The 16,486-nt window shown below is 33.8% G+C and overlaps 1 long non-coding RNA gene across 1 annotated transcript in view; it reads left to right on the forward strand.

The window, feature by feature from the left end:
• Nucleotides 1-16,486, forward strand: part of LOC116667745 — a 313,588-nt gene that overhangs the window by 241,256 nt on the left and 55,846 nt on the right. Inside the window, exon 3 of the long non-coding RNA XR_004324767.1 lies at nt 6,424-6,534. This is a non-coding gene — a long non-coding RNA (uncharacterized LOC116667745). The remainder of the gene's footprint in view (nt 1-6,423; nt 6,535-16,486) is intronic.

The raw sequence follows: 16,486 nt of genomic DNA on the forward strand, positions 1-16,486 counted from the left end.
AAGCAGTTCCATTAAATTTGTTTCTTTTTGAGCTACAACTGATGCTTGTGCAATGCAATGATTTTATGTAGTAATAAATAATAATCTCTAAACTTTTATAAGTCTATAGACACAGTTCTTAGTACTTTAAGTTATGGCTGAGATACTTTCAGTCTTTTTTTTTTTTCACTCAGACTGGAGTGCTCAGTCACAGGTACATAAACAGAATTCTGCTCAAAGAAAGGATGTTGTTTTGGAATCCTATTCCTGCTACAGGGTCACTATTCTACAATATCTGTTCTCCTTGGTATTATTAGTCTTTTTGTTCATTTTGTATCATTATATTTCAAGCTTATCTATTATATGAAACGGTAGTGATACAGTGGCTAAACCATCCTGTTACTAGTGCGTGATATGATAATGTATTTAGATGAAAGCGTATTTTGTAGGTTCATGTATAATTCTTTCACTTACAACGTGTAAAGGTCTATTCTAGGCGATTCAGACGTTATCTTTTTGTCTTCTCACAATCAGTCAGGAGGGTGAATATTACCATGTCTTTCACAGGTAAGGAAAATGAGCCATAGCAACAATATGCAACTTACAAAATTTCCATATATTCAAGCCTGTTTTTGTATCACTGTGATAAACACAGTTTTTCCTCCAGGGCTAATTGCGTTCATATATATCAGAAGAATGAGTTACATGATGAACTGTAATCCCTGATAGCAGTTTTCATTTTATTATGTGAACATTGGATAACATAGTAAACAATACATAAAATTCAAATGAGTAATGTGAGGGAAAAAAGCAACAAGATAGTGTAAAGGATAAAATACTACTTTATGTTTCTCCCTTTTTCTAAGACATTGATTTTGTAACTCTGCACAAAAAAGCAAGCTTTTTTTTCTCTGTCAGAACCCCAAGAAGTTTTATAAAAAGATAGTGTAAAATGAATACAGAACAATATCTGTGCTACAATGGTGACTAAATTTATTTTGAAAAAATAAATGCATTATTTACCCTGACAGTGTCTTCTAGAGAAGCCTTCCAGGGCTAAGTAATTATTCAAATGGCTATTTTCCTACTGCAATGTTCTAACCTTATCTCTGTGATTTGTTTTCATTATCAGGACAAAATAGACTATTGCCTTAGCAATACATTTTCACAAGCATTTCAAATTCTGTTCTAAAGAACATATATCATAATGATTGTATTATATATTTGGTATATAAATATACACATATATATATTGAAAAAGTTTTATTGAAACATACACATCCAGAAAAGTGTAGACTCTTAAGTGAATAGCTCAGTGAATTTTCATTGTGAACATCTCTGTAAGTATAACCCTAGTAGGAAAGAATATATTACTAGCATTTCAGCAAACTATTTCATACATCTTCCTAGTTATTTTCCTCAGTCAACCCCAAAAATAACAAGTAGGCTGACATCTATTAATAAATTAGTTTTGACTATTTCTGAAGCCTGTGTAAATGGAATCATACAAGAAAGACACTGTGTGTGTGTCATCTTTTCTCAGCATGTGCAAAAGACTCACCGGTGATCTTGTGTATAACAGTAGCTAATTATCATTGATTATATTTTCTTATTTACATGAATATTCTGAAACACATTCATCCATTTTGGTGCTGATGGACATTTGTAATTAAAAATTTTCAACTGTTGGCTATTGTTGGGAGGCAGGGTACAGCTCAGTGGTAGAGAGTCTGCTTAGCATGCCCGAGATCCTAGGTTCAATCCCCAGTACCTCCATCATAAATAAATAAATAAATAAATAAATAAACAAACAAACAAACAAACAAACAAACAAACCTAAATACCTCCCCCTGCAAAGAACAAAGAGATCAAGTTTTTGCTATTGCAAAGAGAGCTCTCATAAACAACCTAGTGTATACCTTTTGATGCCATATTCATATACTTTTTGAGTATAAATTCAGGATTGTAGCTGTTGGGTCATGGTGTAAGTATATTTTCAGCTTCAGTATATGCTGAAACTTTTTCAAAGTACTTGTGCCAATTTGCTAATCTTTAAGCAGTGTATAAGTTCCACTTGTTCTACATTCTTTCCAAATCTTGAAATAATGTTTTAGGCGTTTTATTCAGTATGATGAGTATTTCCCTGTAGAGAAATACTGTTGAGCACTCCTTCCTAGGGTATTGGCCATTTGGATATCCTTTTGTGTGAAGTGCCTGTACAAATATTTTTTGCCTTTAAACATTAGATTGATTATCATTTTCTTATTGATTTCAGTTATATTAACACATTTACTGTAAATGTTATTGCAGCATAATTGACATAAATTGAGCTATACATATTTAAAAGTGTGCAATTTGATTAGTTTTGACATTTGTATATACTCAAGAAAGTAAAACAATCAAGATAATAAACTTGTCTGTTACCCACAAAAGGTTCCTTACGACCCTTGGCTATTCCTCACACAAGCTCTACCGCCCCTCTTTTCTAGTCTCCAGGTGACAACTGATCTGCTTTCTGTCACTGTAAATTAGTTTGCATTTTTGAGATTTTGTACGAATTAAATCATACAATATGAACTCATCCTGTTTCACTCCTTTCACTCAGCATAATTACTTAGAGATTGCATCTATATCATTGTATATATCAGTGGATCATTGCTATTGGGGAATTGTTTAATGAATATAGAGTTTTGATTTTGCAAGATGAAAAAGTGCTAGAGATGGCTATACAATAGTGAGAATATACTTAACACTATAAAACTGTATACCTAGAAATGGTTAAGATGATAAGTTTTGTGATAAGTTTTTAACACAAAAATATAATTTAAAAACTCTTTTGTTTTTAGCTTAAACAATTGGTGAATTTTACTAAAATTAAAAAAGAAAACTAGAGAAAATTGAGATTTGCCAAGACATGGTAGAATCAGTTGTTTTGCTTTGGCCATGTTTGAATTTTAAAAATGCCTGCTTGACAGCCAAGAACTGAGATCAGTAAGCAGATGGAGAATGGCATTTGGAGTACAGTGGAGAGGTCAGGCTGCAGATATAAATTTGGTAGTCAAAAGGATATAGATAATAATTAAAGCCATGGACTTGGATGAGAACACCTACAGGGCAAGTGTAGATTGAGAAGAGAAAGGAGTCCAGGACCAACCAGCTTGTATTCCAAACATATTATTCAGGCAGAGGGTGAGAAGCCAGAAAATGAACCTATGATTAAAAGACCTGCAAGTTATGATAAACATCATATGCATGTGGCATCACTAAAGCCAAGAGTAAACAATGTTTCAAGAAGGAATTAGTTAACTGGCTTCAGACACTATTGAGTTGTCAAGAAAGATGAGATTTATTTTAATGGATTGTGAGTATGGATATTCTATAAGAATAAGTTGAGAAGGAATTGAAAAATGAGAAAGTAGATCTTTTGAGGTATTTTTGAATGAATAAGTATGTTGATATGAGAGACAAATGGGTTGGTGGGAGGGTTTTATCTTTAAATACAGGGAAATGTTAAAGCAGGATTTTAAATGATGGGAATGATTCAGTGCAGAGGGAGTAAATGATGTGAATGAGAAGCATTAGCATGAGAAAGTTCCTTGAACTCCAGAAGGGTTCACAGGTAAAGTTCAAAGGAGTTTGGTAGATCAGTAGGGTGGATTAGGAGAGTTGGGAGCTCCTGTACAGTGGCTACTATTTTCTCAGTGAGGAGAACGTAAGGCAACACTACCCATTACAATTAGGAAGACTGAAAATAACATAAAGAAAAGGAAAATGTTTATCTTGTTCACTGTTGTATCCTAAGAACTTAAAGAATCTGTTACCTAGTAGATACTTAATAGGTAACTCTTAAATTTTAAAAAAAAATGTTTTAAATAAAATCACAAGGAATTACCTTTTCAAAGTTAATTTGCTAATTTTTTCTAAAATTCATTAGGCCTAGGAAGAGATCTTTGAGCTCCTCTATGTATCACAGCTGCAAGTACATGATAGTAATTCTCTAGATGTTTATTCCCCATTTCAAATCAGCAAACTGAATCACATAAACTTGTTTTGTTAAATTGTTTCTTTTTTAAATTGAAGTATAGTTGACTTACAAAATTATATTAGTTTCAGGTGTACAACATAGTGGTTTGCTATTTTTATAGGTTTTACTCTATATAAAGTTATTATAAAATATTGGCTATATTCCCTGTGCTGTACATTACCTCTTTGTAACTTATTTTATACCTAGTAATTTGCACCTCATAATCCCCTTCACCTATCTTGCCCCTCTGCCCACCCCTCTCCCCTCTGGTAACCACTAGTTTGTTCTTTGTATCTGTGAGTCTGTTTTTGTTTTGTTACAGTTGTTCATCTGTTTTAATTTTTAGCTTCCACACATAAGTGAAAACATACAGTATTTGTCTTTCTCTGATTTATTTCATTAAGTGTAATACCCTCTAGGACCATCCATTTAGTTGCAAATGGCAACTTTTCATTCTTTTTTGGCTGAGTAATATTCCATTGTGTATATATACCACATCTTTATCCATTCTTCTGTTTCTTAGATTGCTTCCATATCTTGGCTATTGTAAATGATGCTACTGTGAACATTGGGGTACATACATCATTTTGAATAGTGTCACCTCACACCTGTCAGAATGACTATCATCAAAAAGACAAGAAATAAGTGTTGGCAGGGATATGAAGAAAAGGGAACCCTAGTATACTGTTGGTAGGAATGTAAATTGGCACAGCCTCTATAGAGAATAGTATGAAGTTTCCTCAAAAAATTAAAAATAGAACTACCACATGATCCAGCAGTTTCATTCCAAAGAAACTGAAAATTCAGACTGTTTTTTTCAATCTTGGAAATAGTGTTTTAGAAGAAGTGGTTTAAGACGTAGTTGAACAACATTAGAAGGTCCTACCACTAAGAATTTACTACAGTAGTTTGTCAAATCTTTTCTCTTTTGTGAGCCTCAGTTTTCCCATGTGTAAAATGGAGAACATTAATACCCTCTTCACTATTCTGATGAAAGAATTAAATAAGAATATGTTAGTGGAAAATTTTATTACGGCAAATGTTACATAATAAGGCAGATTTTAGTTCACTGATAATCAGCCTTAGAAAAAAAAAGTATAAAGGGCGTGTTTCTCCACACTCGAAGGTTATCCCTCTGTTTTTCTAGAGGAGCTGTATACGTTATCCCTCTGTAGTATTCTGAATTATAGTCAAAATCTTTAAATGGCACTGACATCCACAAATAAAAATAAGGAATTTTCAAGTCTTTAGGTTTTTAAAGATGTTGCTTTAAAAGGTTCAACAACACATAGAATTTTACACTTGTAGAATACCTAGATTTTTACTTGCTTCTGGAAGACACATCTTATAAATTGTCATAATCTGTTGTTTTTAGAGATTTATATAATCATAATTTGTATAATCACAAATTGCTTTGATATACTTGTTTAGCATGTATGATAAAAAAAAAAAGCTACCAGATATAAAAATCAAAAAAAAAAAACACCAAAAAACCCCAAATACCCATAGCATTAATTTATATTTTTTAAATGGCAGCACTGCTGATAACTGTTAACCAGCCTTTATACACTTGGGAAGCAAGGCAAAGGTCACATACTCACGTAGTTGTCAGATCAATGTATTGCTCAGATTATTGTAAGAAATGATACAATTTGAGGCTGTGTTTTTCATTGAGGCTAATTTTTTAACCTAGTTCACTTTTTCTTGATAACAGGAACATTCCACTCATAGTTACAATCAGTTAATGCTCCCATAAAAATTAAATGTTTAAAAATAAGGAAAAAGTCCAGACTGTATAACTCCTTCATTACTCCCATAAGAATTAAAGGATGTGGTTGTATTTGGACCCCTTTGAAAGTTTGGGCAAAGGAACAGTGGAATATTTAAGCCGTAGAAATGCAACATAGTTGGTCTCAGACTCCAGGGTATGTTGTAGGCATTATTGATGTGGCTCCCATGCAAAGTAGAGATATGGAATTGTCACTTTCATCAAATAATGAAAGTTACCTAATAATACTGATAACTCATTGTCCTATAAATAACGGATTGAATATTGTCAAACTTAAAAATAAAGACATACAGATACAGACATATAGAGAAAAGTAAAGTATTGGATGACATCATCTTGATTTAGACAGCTTTTTTTTTTTTTTTTTTAAGTCTTGAACCACACTTTCTGAACCCAAAGGTACTGACATGGTAGTAGAACTCACAGTCACAAATTCAGGGTTTCTTTAAACATGTTAATGTCAGCAATGTATAGAGAAAACCAAACAGCAAGTGTTGAAAGTAGAAACGTAATTGGCCTGTTTGGAAAAAGTCTACTAGAGTAACAGTGACCAGATTCAACATGCAAGTGCCATCATGATGAATGTTTACAACACTTTTTTGAGAGCCAATTATACTGTTTTTTTGTGCAGGGACTGGAGATCAGCCAGATCAGTTGTATGCACAAAGCCGCTTTGGGTCTGTCTTTTCAAACAAGAGCTGCAGAAAACGTTATAGCAAGGTTGAAGCTTTATTCCACTCTGGTAAGAGAAGCTTTCTTTTTTCTTTGCTATGGTGAGAGTTTGATAAGAAATCCTTTTAAGCCATAATGTGGTTAGGGAGAAGTGAAGCTGTTCTATGTTACAAGTCATAAAATGTTTTCTTTTCTTTTGAACTGTTTTTTCATGATGCTTTTTGCCTGTACATTACAGTGAAATAAAACTGGAACACTAAGTCATACTGCACATGTTAAATTTGTACTGGAGGTAGGGGAGTCTTAAATTCCTCTTTTGCTGAATGAAATGTCGTGCTATTGTATGTTTTTTACTGTAGATCTCCCTGTCAGGACAGAAGGGAAAAAGTCAGTATTCTGATACCGTGGCTGAGAGAGAATCCATGTGTTTAAGATTTCCCCTGACCAGGGATGTTATGAATGCTCAGCAGCTCACCACCATAAAGCTTCAAGAACCCAACCAAATTTTGCCTTTGGGTTTACTTGCAGGCATCTCTGATCACTGTAGCTTCCTTTCATTTTAAAAATTAGAAAAGCTGGAGATAGTAATTCTGGATGAGTTTGTCTGCTTATGGCTTTTGTCACTTTAGCTCTAAATAATATAATGGTACACATATATATAAAATACAAGATTTTGTTTTTCACATACATTTCTTTGACCTGTAATGTGCTTAAATATTTCCGTATAAATGTCTACCTGTTAGAAACTCTACCTGAATTCGTATCTGTCTAAAATAACAGGAAATGGTTGAGAATATAAATATATATGTGTATGCACAATTAATTTTAGATAATGGCAGATTTCTACATTAGACTAATGTAATCCCTGCCAAAGCTTATCATTTTAAGTTTGCATTTATATAGTTTTTCATTTTCTTGGTAAGCGTTTGTTCAGAAAATGATGATGCAAAATCAAAAAGACTTTACAGCCAATCAGCTGCATTGAACTTGAACACTAAATCTGTTTTTTAAAGTGAACTTGTCTGTAGTTTTCAGTAGCTCAATTACATATGGGATTTCATAGATAGATAGGTAGATCCATAAGAGATTTGAATATAAATCTTTTTAGGAATTTATCCTACAGTAGTATTCCCAGCTTCAAAGGTATTAGCAGCTGGCAGTATTCAGTCTAAAAAAATCACTAATAAATATTCATGTTTATTTGATCATTTTAATAAGTATTTATTAACTATCTACCTTACTAAATATTTCAAGGAGAAGAAATATGTAGCTTATAAAAGAAATGTAATGTGTAATATCTCTTCAGATTTAAGGATGATTCAACAGATGTACTTGAAAATTGTTTATAATGAGGTTTTAGCTAAGGATAAATCCTTAAGAGTATCTTACATGCAGAGTCAGGAACAGTCAAGGACAACAATGAATGCAATGAGAATAAATTTTTAAGGTTAAAAAATAATTCCACCCTTTAATATATGAGCCTGAAAAACTGTAACAATGCCATTTTCCCTTTTACCCTCTTCTAAATAATGCGTACATTTAATACAACCCACTGAAAGAAATATAGACAGCCTTGCCCTTGAAAGACAGTCTGATCTAAAGAGGAGCTGAAGAAAAAAAATTATATCACCTGAGTCCATATAGTTAAAATAGTAAGAATAATTAAGTTAATACCTTGTGATTTCTTAGAGTGCTTGTCACCCTTTTAGGCACCTGCAGCAGGCAACAACAGCAGCAAAAAGCCCAGTTCCCTTAATTTCTACCTTTCTCAATTTTGAAATTAATTTCAGATGCACAAAAGTATTTTTCTAGGACAAGAGCCATGTTTAATGGTATATATGTATGTGTGTGTGTGTGTGTGTGTATATATATATATATATATATTTATATTTTCCTTTCATTATTACCTTTGCCTTTAGAAACTACACTTGTTATCTCTCTCCCCCGCACACACAGACACACATACACACACACATTATTTCACAGGACAGGAAAGGGAAGCAAGTATAGATAGCACTTGTGCCCCCTGATGAGTGTGGTCCAGTAGGACCTACCAGAATGTTTTACCTACAAGCCTTTACTTTTATTATTTATGCCGAGAACATGGTTTTTCTATTGTCTCATGTCCAGCTTTTATATGTCCTTTATGGGTCAGAATAGAGGCCATTTTATATCATGGTGTCTTCCCAGCACGCCTCATGCCCCAGTCCAGCAAAATGATCTCTTCTCTTTTGAAACATTCTTGTCACTTTGTCGTTGTGGCGAAAAGACTGAAGTTGAGGAACAGCATATAAATGTTTCTCTTCATAACTACAAAGACGATTTGACACCTTTGTCACACAGTCCCTCCCTCTGGACGTTGTTTCAGGAATCTGCTTTTTTAAAAGTTGCTTGTTAGAAAATTATTTTATATTTCTTTGAAAATTTCCTTTGCCTTCCTTGCCCACCTGCTTTTCTTACAGCTGATGATCTTGCCTTCCATTTCCTAGAGAAAATAGAAATCATCTGGTGAGTTCACCCCGTTCTTTTGCCCCCAAGTCTAAAAGCTTAGTTCAGTCTACGCCATCCCTCTCTTCCGTCCACCTTTTATGGTGGGAGGAAACACCCAAACTTGAATCCATGCTCAACTTCTCCTCTCCTGTGAGTTCTCAGGTATTCACGTCCACCTCTCTGTTCTCCATTCCTAATCATCAGCTTTATTTTCTCCGTAAGATCCTTCCTACTTGTGTTAACTTAAGTACATACCTACCAATCTGTGGTAGGACTGGCACGTTCCCTTGAAGATCCATCCATATTCCTGCCACTCTTCACAAACTGCTCAGAGTTTTTTTTTCTCCTCCAGACGTCATTTTCATGACCCCGTCTGCCTCCAGTTCTCTCTAATCTTACTCCACCTTTGTGACTCTTTCGAACTTTCTCAGGAAACCGTGTGGCTGTTTTTGCTAAATCCATTGGCCACTCTTCAGTTCTCATTTTACTTTCCCACCAGCATTTAAAGCTTGACAATTCAATCCTTTTTGAAATATTTTAAACTTAACTTCCTTGGTACCACATTCTCATGATTTTTTTTTTCTCTTTGTTGATTTTCTTACTTTTTGGTAGTTTCTTTTCCTACTTTTTTTCTTTTCTGGGCTATGTGATAAAGAGTTCCACAAAACTCAGTCATGGGCCTCATACTCCTCTCCCAGTTTCCCCCCTCACTCCCTCCCTCCATGGTCTTCATTACTATAATTTAAAAACATGTTTAAATATTTAGCAGCAGTCTTACAGTTATGTGTACCAATAGCTAGTGCATCCTTTGATAAAATAGGGATATGCTTGACAGGCTTATTAGATTTGGGATCAGCTAATAAAATACCCTCCACCCTAAACAATATTTGAGTTGGTTCTACCATGTTTCTATTTTTATTTGTTTCTATTTTACTACTGAATGTCACTGTCTTGTTTCATAAATACACTATTTCTTTAAATACACAAAATAATGGAAATGGAGAAAGGGGAAAGCATGAAAAAGGAGTAGAATAAACAGATGTTGTTGTACTAAGATATTCTTACCTTTTGGCAAAATAAGAAATAAGTAATAAGAGCGAACATATGAGAAATGGTGCAAATGCTGATACGGTTATCTTTATTTTGAAGTCTGTGAGATTCACACAGAGATTCATAGTGGAAAGTTTTTAATCAAATCGAGAAGAAATGTCTGAGAAAAAGGCATAGCTGTGAAAGTTGTGGCAGTTAAGCTCTTTTGGGTTATAACAAACAAGGAGAAAATAAATTGCTTCAGTCATTATTATGAAGAATATATTTTGAAATAGAGTTTACTTAAAAGCAAATATTACTTTTATTGAAGAATATTAATAATTATATGACAGACTCCTCCAGATTATATTTGAACGTTTGTCCAGGATAAAAAGTTACCAAGAAATAAGACTAAAGATAATGCAGAAATAATGAGAAATATTGGGGAGCAGGAGAATGACTTGTCACTAATGACAAAATACAGCCTATTCTAAATAGGCAGTGGGAATTTCAACGTGGGAAATAAGAGGTCAAGGAAATTTTAATCAGCTGCAGGCTAGAAGGGAGGAAGAGAAGTACACTGAGCACAGGTCAGTATTCAGAAAAAAGTAAAAGGATTATACAAGGGAGGAGGGTATAGCTCAGTGGGAGAGTGCCTGCTTAGCATGCATGAGGTCCTGGATTCAATCCCCAGTACCTCCATTAAAAAATAAATAAATAAACCAAATAACCCTAATAACACCCTCTCCCCAGAAAAAAGCAAAAAGATTATACAGTATGTCAATGAATAAAGGTTAGTGTGTCGTGTGTGTGTTGTGTGTGTGTGTGTAACATATACTGTGATGTATAGATTGATATCTCTGTCCATCATAATCACACTTCATTTTGCCTTTGACTTGATTTTTCTAGATGCACTATTTCTGGTAGTAACTCAAATATGATAATACCAACAGAATTACTTGCCTTAGCTCTTTTTTGATTTATTCACATCAAATGCCACCTCCTCAGACAGACTGCTGTAGCTCCCTGCTCCTGTGGTCACGGTGTATACTCTTACCACACTTTTTTGTCATATAATTTACAACTACTTGATACTTTATTATTTTCTTATTTGCTTTACTTTTCGCTTTTAGACTAAAGAAAACTAAGTTTAACACTCTGTGGGAAGTGTGTGGTACCTTCAATAAAAACACTGTGATTACTCTAGTTTGGTTATCGTGGCTGTTCGTTTTTCGGATATTCTGTTGTGTAATTATTGTGACATGTAAAAAACACCCATAACATTATTTAGTTAACCTAACACTTATGGCCAACAGTCATGCATGCACACACACATGCACACACAAAATATACTAAAGAAGTCTATGACATTTACTTAGAAGAGTAAAAAATAAAGGGATTTCTTTTTTTATTTTTTCTCATTAATTCACATATCTTTTTGTGAGAAAATACTGTTTCCTGATAAGAATAAATAAACTTGATCCCTATAAGTAATTTATGGTAATTGTTCTCATTCATTCCTCTTAATTCTTCAGCAAGGTTAGTGGTTAAGGCCACAAGGTCCTGTGTTTGACAGCCTTTGTTTTATATCTTCTACAACTCTTTCCTGTCTGTGAATTTAGATAAAGAATATAAACTCCCTTGTCAATAGAATGAACGTAACAACATTTTCATCTCCATATGTCTTAACATGTTAAAACATTTGTAACTATGTTGCAGCATTGTAGTGATACAGTGTGTGGTACTCCCCACCTCCCATCAGAGTCGTGGCTCTAAGTATGAAGTACTTGTTCATTTATGCTGCACATCATTCCACGAACAAATCTAGACAGGGAGCATCAAACCTGCACACTAAAGGGAGAAGAGGCCTCCTCCTCAGGAAACACGACCCTCTTCTTTTCTAGAAGTCCGCACAAGAAATCTTGAAGAGGAGCATCCCAATCCTGGGATTGCCCTTCTTCGCCAATACCTCCTGCCCCTGTTAGCTGAAATGAATACGGCCTGGGCCTGTTAAATATGTACTGTTCTTTGTATATCAACTGTATCTCAGTAAAGTTGTTCAAAAAAGAAGGCACTTAAATAGGACAATTGTGTAAGAAGGTCCGAGTAGCATACTTAGCTGTGATTTTTCTTTATACCTCAGAGGAATAGGTGTGTCTCCATATAGCACTTAAGAGCAGAGGTGTGGTCCCAGAACCAGTTCTGCCATAGGCTGGCTGTGCAACCTTGGGCAATTGACTAACATTCCTAAGCCTTTGTTTCCTTATCTGTATAAGGAAACTTGTTAATAATTAATAATAATAATAATACTTGTTAATTCTACCTATGATTTTTGTATTTATATGTGAACATGGGCTGAGATAATAGGTACATTTAGTGTAGTGTCTGGTGCCTTACAAATGAGCAATAAATAATCATTATTAGAATTTTATTGTGATATGTTTCCTCTTCTACTGTTCTTCAACATCTGGAAATAAGGCAGCAGGCTTTGAGCCAAAGGGCAAAGGAATGCCAGCATAAAGTTCTCCATTTTCTTGAGATGGAAACATACACTAATGCTAAGGATGCTGGTGAAATAGAAAATATTTGGAAAATCATTGGCAGTGATGGAACCCATTCAGAGCTCTTAAGAAGCAGCTGCCTTAATATCCCACCTATCTAGATGGGCATAGAATAGATGGTGTCCCTCTAGTACTGAGAGTACAGTTTTAACATGAAAGGTCCTCATTAGATTTTAAAATATTGCACTTACATAGCTTGCTTCTGTTATGGGAAGAGGAAAATTTTAAGTGCTTCTTGATTGAGAAAAATATATAATGAGTATACAATGGAATAGAATATATAGTTATTGATATAGTTGTAGATTATTATTACTGTTCCTAATTTTGTTAACTGTCTAAATTATTGAGAGACAGAAAGTCATTTGTAAGGTCCCTTGATAATCAGAAGGAATCTTTGTTAAGCAAATCCAAGTTTAATACCCATCCATTGACCTGGAAAACCCCAAGGTACTGGTGAAGTTATATGCATGCAATACCTTAAGATGCTTATCAGAAAGGGGATCATCGTGTCATTTTCTTTGGTGGCTGGTGCAAGACACTCCAGATCTTGGGGCAGAAGGTAAAGAGAATGGACTCAGTACTACCAAAAACCTGCCACTGTCCATAACCAAGTAACCAAATACAGGTGCAATATATATATAATGGTTTTGAAAATGCCACACCAGTGCATTTCTTGTTTTCTTAAATTATGATGAAAGTCTGCATAGTGTAATGTTCAGACTAAGAGATCTGGAGCTACTGCTTTGCTGCCTGATCTTGAATTCAGGTTCTATCACTTAATGACTGTGTGGCTTTGGATAAGTTATTCTATTTCTGTGTGCCTCAGATTTATCATCTCTGAAATGAATATAATAATAGTTCATGCTCCACTGACTTGTTATAAGAATTAAAAGGTTTAATAAATATATTCTTTAGAACAGTGCCAGGCATAAGAGATTGTTTGTAATGATGATGATGATGATGATGATGATGTTCATGCCCAGCCATCCTCACTCATGAATCAGTGGATTTCAGTTCTTCAGGAACTTGAACAGATACCACCTAAAATACTGAGTCATTTCTCCGTCTGACTGTCAAATTAGTTTTGTAAGTCAATTAACCGACAGGTTTAAGCTGTGAAGAGAAATCTCATTTTAATGTTCACTTCTTACATACTAACTCAAATAATCAGTCGGTTTATTTTGTGATTTGCTACTCTAAACTGGCATTTTGATTTCTATGTACTCCTAATGAAAGTCAAAGGGAAAGGTTGCATATCCAGAAATCACAGGCACCCTTAACTTCTCTTTGCTCTGCATCTTTGACACTTTTCTAAATATCTGGCTTGTATGGTTTCTGGACCTAAATGGACACATATTTACAACAGAGGCTCTCATTTTGACATTCTCATTATTGAGAATGTGAAGAATCATGCTGATAATTTTTAATATATTTAGAGATGGATACTTTAACATATGAATATTTGTATTTCCCTGGTTTTTACTTTCGGTCTGTCCTACTGTGAAACATTTCCAGAATCACTGACCTTGTATTAATATTACAGTGTAATTCAATTACAGCTTATCCCCTACACATACACATATATGCATGTATATACATGTACATATGTAAACACATGTGTACACATACATTCAGTAAGGGAAGATATAATATAGTTGATAGTCAAATTCTTAGTTGTTCCACTATAGAAAATTCCACGTGTTGGTAGAATTAAAAGCAAATATGATTGCCATATGTTTTTCTGAAACTTCCCAAAGACAATTTTTTAATTTAAATTGAATATTTATAGACTAATACAACATTCAAACTCTGGCTTAAATGCATTTATTTCAGGTTAAATGACAATAATAATATTGCTTTAAATATTTTAAAGCATTTCACATTTAATACTATTTCATTTACTCCACTCTGACTACATAATGCAGTGAAACATAACACTTTGACACTAATAGAAAATATTTGTATAGTCTTAAAATGTTCATTAACTCAGTAAAGTATTAAAGTTAGGAATAATTTACATTCAAGCAAATTTACAGGCTAAGGGATAGTTACAAAAAACTCATAAAATACAGCTTATTTTCTAATTTTGCTTGCATCTTTCTTATAGCTGTACTCAAAAAGATCATGTATTCAGATGTTTGTGCAAATTACTATCTGCCCATTTTCCATCTTTCTCTCTGCACTGAACAACAAAATGTACAGGCGTTAGCTCTTGACATTTGACACTGGTGGGAAAGATTAACAGGAGTTGTGACTTTGACAGATCAGATATATTAAGCCTTTGCTGATGGGATCCACTGCAGAAACGCTGGTTTGTCACTGTAACTAAGATATTTCTTTATTTTTTCCAAAAAAAAAGGAACATTTTTCAGACTAGTATATTGAAATGGAACCTAACTGCCTGCACATCACAATTTTAAATTATTTCACAGTATCCTTGTTGAGTTTTATAACAGTATCCAAAATATTGACCCATATCATTTTCTAAATAGAAAATACAGATTTTATGTTTTATGTCAAAATGGGAGTTACCAGGGGCATAAAAATTGATTTTAAAATACTACTTCTTAGACACAGAAGTTGCTTGTTGGCCAGAAGATTTAGACTCCATTGCACCCTTATGATCAGAGCTGTTGGTATGTTTGTGTTTTCACATGCTACAGCAGTTTTTAAGATTGTTAAGAGTTGAAAAATGATATTTTTCCAAATGGATGACTCTTTCAGAGATATTGATGTTCTTTTAACTGATCTGTGAGTAAGTTTTGAAAAGGAATTGGTTTCTCTTAAATTCTATTTTTAATGATTAAGGCAGCTACCCAGGGCTCCTCACAGTTCCAAGGTTTTGAACATTACTTACATATCTGCTGATAGAATTTTGTACTTCAGTTAACTGTGTTTAATTCAGCCTGAGAGTGGGAGAAAAGGGGGATAGGAATGGTAGAAAGGCAGATTTGAGTAGAAGAGTGTTTAGATATCCTGTAAACTCTATCTCCGTTTATCATAGTTATGAGAGTCCTTGACTACCATTACTCTGTTGTTTTGTATCATTCTATCTCTGAAAGGAATCCTAATTCTAAGCCTTCATTCAAGAAAAATCATATTTTTTACCAAACCATTATTAACATTAATTTCTTTTCCTGGACTAATCTTGTCCATACACTAAATTATTTGAGAGTGACTCTTGAGAATGTTTTATAGATTAAAGACCCATGATTTCTGCACATGCTTCATATTTACATGTTTTGGATTTCCTTAAATCTATGCCACTGACATTATGGGATTTGTATGGAATATGTTGTATGTGACTTATATTTTTCTCCTTAATGTTAGATTTGAACCTAAGGTGTTTTTTTTTTTTAAGTATAAGGCTTCTTGGCAAGTTTTTTTGTTTTTTTTTTATGTATGGTTGTTGGAATAACATCTTTCTGTAAGGCTATTCAAAGTAAAATTATTATATGTAGCAGATAGATTTTGAGAACCAAAATAATGAGCCTCAGTTGAATACAACATTTAAAGACTAATGATAGATTTGACAAATGTATCAAGGACCCATTTTCTGGAAATCTAAATGTCATACTCACTATCAGCAAGGGTTAGAGTAATATTGTGAACATTGATATGTCCTAAACTCTTTCTAGTAAAATTGAGCATTTAATCATTAACACTATTACATTAAAATGGTTTCTTTTACTTTTGCCATGTAGAGACACTTAAGATAAAAGAAGCGCAAAGAACACCCAAGTTTGAGATATGTTTTATCTGAAGCAGCTGTTCAGATTCTGACCCAAATTACATTTTGTTTGGTTCACTCGCTATGAAAAGAAAAAAAAATTAAATATCTAACCAATTTAAAGGGATATTCAGAGCTTTTACCTAACTCTGAGTTGGCTGTGATTCGAATTTTACCAGGAACATTTATGAAGTAAAGATTTTGCCATGCCT

This window comes from Camelus ferus, chromosome 12 (assembly GCF_009834535.1).
Source record: "Camelus ferus isolate YT-003-E chromosome 12, BCGSAC_Cfer_1.0, whole genome shotgun sequence".
In the NCBI taxonomy this organism is placed as follows: domain Eukaryota; kingdom Metazoa; phylum Chordata; class Mammalia; order Artiodactyla; family Camelidae; genus Camelus; species Camelus ferus.